We start from the raw sequence: 6,407 nt of genomic DNA, 5'->3' as shown, positions 1-6,407 counted from the left end.
AAGGCGGGAGGGGCGGATAATCCTCTTCATCGTTAATCGGGAAAATTCTACCGGTCAAGAGTCATGTTTGAGAATATTCAGACAATGAAATGGCACAGTGATCTCCCACCGTCCCCGATATCACCGGGGCCTCCGTCAACCACAGCCAAAGTCTTAAAATTTCAACACGGCGGTGGAGGCAGTGATCTGCCGTCACGGGAAATGTGCAGACGTTCAGCTGTGGCCATGTGGTCATGTGGCCATACCACATACGTCATTTAGAAAGTTTTCGATCGAGAGGACAATGATATTTCATTTTGGTTAATTGTATTTGATCATACATCTCACCTTGAGCGATATCGGCTCTGGCTCTCTAATTCCATCATAAGCCATGAATAGGACTTAGTTTCCGGATCGAAGTTTCCCGGTCTTTTTCCCCTTGGTTGCCTGGGGCGGAGCTTGTCCAGGGCAACGTGGGGTTTCCCCAAACGAACGTGTTTTGCTCGGTTGCTTGGTTCACGCCACTAATGAATAAGGCTTCAATACAAACGGGGCTTCAGAGTTCACAACTAACTGTAAATCAGTGAATTCAATGACTGCGGGCGGTTGGGGAAAAACAAAAGGTGTCTCTTAAGTAACACATGCCAGAGAGCTTGGTAAATAAAAAAATAAAAACTAACAATAAAAAAAGGTTGGCACTACGGCCAAGTCTTTTAAATGGATCCTACAGTACCCACCGCTATATTTATCGCCGCCCTGAAAGCGGGGACTCCCTCCCCGGCATCGGCGGCACCCTCCCTGTGTCCTTGCCCCGTCAAGCCGCCCCCTACCCGCCACGGCGCCCCACCCGCCTGGCGCTGACCGCGGGCTCCGACCGCGCCGGGGGAGGTCACGGAGTGCCAAGCAGGGCCGCGCTGAGCAACACGGTGAGCTGCGGAAGTGGAGGCAGCGAGTAGGAAGGAGCCCCAGGACCGCTCACTCCCAAAGCTGGCATTCTGAAACAAATCCATTTGATGACGATCGTGTCGGGGGGTGAAAGAGCGGAAAATGACGACTTCTGTGGTTTTTTATTTTTTATTTTTTTATTTCACCCCAGATCCTTATCAGCTACCACCAGAGGCATTTTGGTGGTTTTTTTTATTACTATTTTACATTATTATGAGGTGTTTTATACACCTTTCTTTCCATTTTATGCACCCTTTCCAACCCTTATCAACTATATTTTTAAGCGTTGGCACAGCAATTTCTTTGGGGACTTGTCTTATCATATAATTGGAATCCTTAGAATATAGAATAGAATACAATTGAATTTCCCAATGCATTAGGATAATGAAGTCGAGTAAATGAATAATAGGCCTTCCCGCCGAACAACAGCTATGGTTACCGGCTCACGATCTCCGGCGGGAGAAAGTGATCTCCAAGTGTATAGGAAGTGAATTAAAACATCTCAAGATAAAAAAAAAAAAAAAAAAAAAAACTAAAAAAAAAAACAAAAACGAGCGTTTGCCGCGTTTGGGTGGGGGTGCTGAGGTTTGCTACTGGGCAAAGAAAAATGATGTTAATGAAAGTTGCAGACGAAAAGGGCAGGCGGCGCCGCTCACCTTGCGTGCCAAGACCCTGCGCCGCGGAGATGGCTTCATTAAGCCCGCCAAACTAAGGGCTGTCACTCCCGAAAAACGGGCACGGCGTGCCAAGGAATGGGAAACAACAACACAGTAATAACATTGACATTTACAATAGGCGTCGGATATCATATCCAATTTCTCCCTGCACACCCTTAATTCCTTTTTAATTGCTTTTCCGTGTTGGTTCGGGAATGAGGCTGTCTCTCCTCATTTATGGGTATACAGGGACACGGACACTGGCGTTGGGGGAGGTGCGTGCGCGTGTGTGTGTGTGTGCACACGCGTGCGCGCGTGTGTGTGTGTGTGCCGTCATGCGTGTCGTTATGTGTGGACGCTGGTGTCAGATGGTTAAAGTGGGTGTTGTCCCTATAGGAACTAAATTTGCGCCTTCCATTATTGACGTAATTGGCATCCATTTCAAACAAATAAAGTCCAGTGGGTCCCCGCGCCGCCCCCACCTCCGATTCAATGAATCCCAACGAGTCGCCCAAACCGCTCTAAAACTTTAATTAATTTTTGCCGCGGCACAGCGGGAAGTTCTTGGTGCGCCCGTATGTCTCAATATGGATTGGTGACGTACCCGAGCAAAGAGCGTTAAACAATCCATATTAAATGGATGTTTTAAATTGTGTCATCATTCCGAGCCGGCCTTGTGTTCCGTGACTCAGCGCCTCCCGTGAACCCGGAAATAGCGGGAATGGAAATTGCGCCCCCCTGGAAGTGTCCTCGACTTGAAAGCGGACGCCAAATACAAAATCACCGCGACGCGCCGTCCTAAAAAACGGCACTATCATCTTGATTTCATTCAATCCCTATTGGTGTTCCGAATCGGCATCATCTGCCCAGTCAAAGAAGCGCCGCCACCGCGAATGCCGTCTCTCGTTTCAAGGCCCCCCCTCCCCGGGAATCTGGCAACAGGGAAGGACGGCGATCACGGGCGGAAAACAAACAAATCTCTGGGTTTCTCGCGCACGCCGACAGGGAGCCAATAAAGTTAAAAAAGGCGTGGGAATCAAACGAGGCCCGGTATTCCTCCGGGAGTCCCAGGCTCTTCTCTCGTCGCGAGAGGAAAAAAAGAACGGAACAACAAAAAACAAAAAAACAGCGAGAGCCTTTTGGTGTTTACATAACGAGCAGCAAAGCGAACGCGACGCATCTACGCATCGCATTCCTTCCTAAAGCCCGAACTTCCTATTTACAGACGTGCGGCGGCGCCGGAAATGAGTGACAGCTCCCGCGGGGGGAAAAAATAAATAAAACGACTCTTTGCGGGGCGTTTCACGGTTCCTTACGGGGCCGGTGAGTTGGTTGTTTTTTCGGGGGGTTTTTTTGGTTTTTGTTTTTTTTCCCGGAGAGGAATTTAAACTCCTTAAATCAAACTAGAAATAAGGCATTAAGGCCGTATCGGGCTCCGGGTCCATCAAACCGCTAACTGATTAGTAGCACAGCCCAATGCATCTCATAAATTGGCAGCAGGCGAGTTACTTTTATCCAGCAGAGTGTGTGGTGGTTAATCAAAGCCCATCATTTCCATAATTCATGGATGCCCATCTGTTTGCCACCTACTCCTATGCCCAGTGCAGAATAAACTAATTCAACAGAGGGGCCACGGGGCTATTTAATGGCGGCTCCAGCCACGGCCTGTGCAATCACACGCACGCACGCATAAACACGCACACGCACCTATTTTGCCAGATTAAGCGCCAATTATGTAAAGGTAAAATAACCCGTAACGATGTAAGGTAAAAACCGACAAAAAAAAACAAAAAAACAAAAAAAACAACCCTCAGATCCCAACCTCCGCCAGCAAACAGAATTGTCCCTCAGATCGAATCTTAAAAAACAAACAAGCAAAAAACTTTTTTTCCTTCACGTGGCTCGGGGACGCTGCTGCAGCACAGGCTCGATGGCGGCGAAATCGGAGGCGGGTTTGGGCTGCTGCGGTGTGGGGGCCGCGTGAGCGTCGTGGAACGGTGTCGTGTGTTTTTTTGTTTTGTTTGTTCTTGTTTTCTTCTTCCCATTTTCCCGTTGTGAGAAGACACGGGAAGAGCCGGGTTCCGTGGACGTTGGCGCTCGGGACAAAGCCAATTTTGTTTTTTGATGGAGAACGCGTTCCCCGGCGTCACATTCCCGCACTTGACCCTCCATCTCGCCGGTGCCGGGGCCAAACCTTGAGTGGATTTCTCTATCCTATTTCTATCTGTTATATTGGCCCCCCCATCCCCCCCCCCAAAAAATAAAATAAATACGTTGCTTCCTCAAATTGATTGGGCGAGAGAAACGGCCCGGTGTTCGTTCCCCTTCTAGCTCCGGCTCCGCGGCCGCGACGGTGCTTCCCCCGGGCCGGATGGGATGCGGCGCCGTCCGGGGATTGAAACTCCACGGTGATTGCGCTGGCGGGAGAGGGTGGAGGTGGGGTTGGGGGTGGGGGTGTGGGGGTTTCACAGATGCAATCGGAGCCGCTCCGACACAGCTGTTGCGCTTTATTAACGCATTAAAGCCGGAATGCACCGGGCGACACACCGAAAGGACAGCCGCGGCCCCCGGCCCCCCACGGTGACGCCGGACGTGTCCGTCGCCTCCCGAGCTCATCGCAGCTGGACAGAGGCTCCAAATCTCTGTCCACCTCACTGCACACCTCAGTACTTGGCACGGATTTATATTTTTTGATATTTATTATTATTAATTATTATTATTATTATTATTATTATTATTCTCAGTTCGCAAACATTACACAGACTGCTGTATATTGCACAAAAATATTGCACAATGTACATAATTATATACATTTATACATAGCTTCTGTGGATCCAGTACTTTTATTTTGAATGCTGTATATATTATTACTTTTATTATTATTAATTATTATTATTATTATTATTCTCAGTTGTCAAACATTACACAGCATATTGTATATTGCACAAAAAACATTTCACAATGTACATTATTATATACATTTATACATTGTTTTCTTTGATCCAGCACTTTATTTTTTATTTTTGATGCTGGATACATATTATATAATTATTATTATATGGATTATTTTTATTAACTTTACTCGTATCTTGTTTTTTTTTTTGTATTTGTACTACGCCCGGCCTAGTCTCCGGAGTACACTGTTTGCCAAAAAATAATTTCACTACAGTACATGTATGTACAGGGCAACGTGCATGTGAAGACTGTCTTTGATCGGTCATGGTACATGTCTCAGCCTCTCACATGATCTCGGCCAGTCTTGCCAGATGGGGTGTCCGTCAGGGTGTCCGTCCAGCTGAGCTGCTTTTCATCACAACGGGCTGGAAAAAATAGCACTGGGCGGGATGACATCAGAAGTTACGGCTGGTTTGTGAAATAACCGGCGGGTTTCTTTTTTTCCTTCTACAAGAGAGACGTCGCAACGGGGATGGTGTCGCCCTGCCCTGTTCCTCCAAATAAAACCTCAAAAAACTGTGCTGGTATTTGGTGGATTGAGCGACTTTCAGGCTGTGTTTGGGCTGGAAACGGTCAACCCGATCCGGCGACACTGATCCCGGCATCACAAGCTATTGGACAAGGCGGCGATTTTGCAGCGGCGATTTTGCAGCGGCGACGCGACACAACCTTTTTTAAACACATATTTCCGAGGGCGGGGGGGCATCCAACCGAAACCAAGGTGTCGGTTCAGCAAACCGTCCATGCAAGTCATTTTGTGATTATGCTTTCACAGCGGACTCAAAATGCTCTCACCTGCATGAAGGAGGGGGGGTCCAAGGCCCCGGCTGGTGCGCCGGATCTGCAGCCTCAACTCGCCGTCCGCCTGCCCCCCTTCGGTGGAACACCCTGTGGAACGCGGCAGCCTCGAGTGCAACAAACGAGCGCAAGCGATGTTCTTTCGTCAAAAAACACGAGGGCAGAACACTGGGGTCAGGCGCGTCTGACCTTTCCAAGATGGAGGAAAGAAGTGTCGACGCTTGATTCGGAGTGTGGCGCTCTTACGTTTTTTTCGGGGTTGCGTCGCGATCATCTAGAGCTCCCTCTAGCGGCCCCGAATCCCACATTGCAATTTAAACAGACGAGAAGGTCCGGAATGTGAACAGCCGGACATGGAGGTCATTTAAAGGTAACCCTTGTATTATGTTGGCCAGATTTGAGATTTGGGTGTTTATCATCACTAAAAGGCTGGTTTACGTACTTGTTTCAGCCTGAGGCCGGGTGACATTGCCTAATTTGGTGTCAACTATATGTATCTATAAGAATTTTGCAGGCGATTTCGATGCTTCGGCCAGTTTTGACCACAAACCAGAATAGGCCTTTATGAAGTATCAGCACCTACAAGAGTCTCTCTCACTACTCTCCCTCTTCCACACCAATGCCTCATAGTGGGGGGCGATGCCGATGGAATGGAAACGTGGCGTGGTCACAAATCCCCCTGCAAAACACAATCAGAACGCTCCCAGGGCCACCAGCGGATGACATCAGATAGAACTGTTCACGTCGCAGTCAGTGGAGAGGGATATTTTCTGGACGCGCAAAACCTTTGTGTAGTCGTAAAAATGTTCCGTCTTGTTATTAAAAACAAATTAAATTATTCGTATGACTCTGCTGACGTGAGGTACATTTGTCATCATCATGTGGAGGCCGCTGGGGCCGCTCGTCATAATGAATGTGGTTCTCCCAAATCTGCCCCTCGTCGAATGCAAGACAAACATTACATGTGTAAGATACCAAAAAAAACCATGTCAGCAAATTAAAACAACATGCGCATTATGAGCGTCGTGGCCAGTTTGATGAATAATTAATGTGTTTTGTGTGCTCTGTGATTAA

The sequence above is a fragment of the Zeus faber genome, assembly GCF_960531495.2.
Source record: "Zeus faber genome assembly, chromosome: 21".
Taxonomy (NCBI): domain Eukaryota; kingdom Metazoa; phylum Chordata; class Actinopteri; order Zeiformes; family Zeidae; genus Zeus; species Zeus faber.
The sequence above is the reverse complement of the archived record's forward strand: the minus strand, read 5'-3'. Positions refer to the sequence as shown.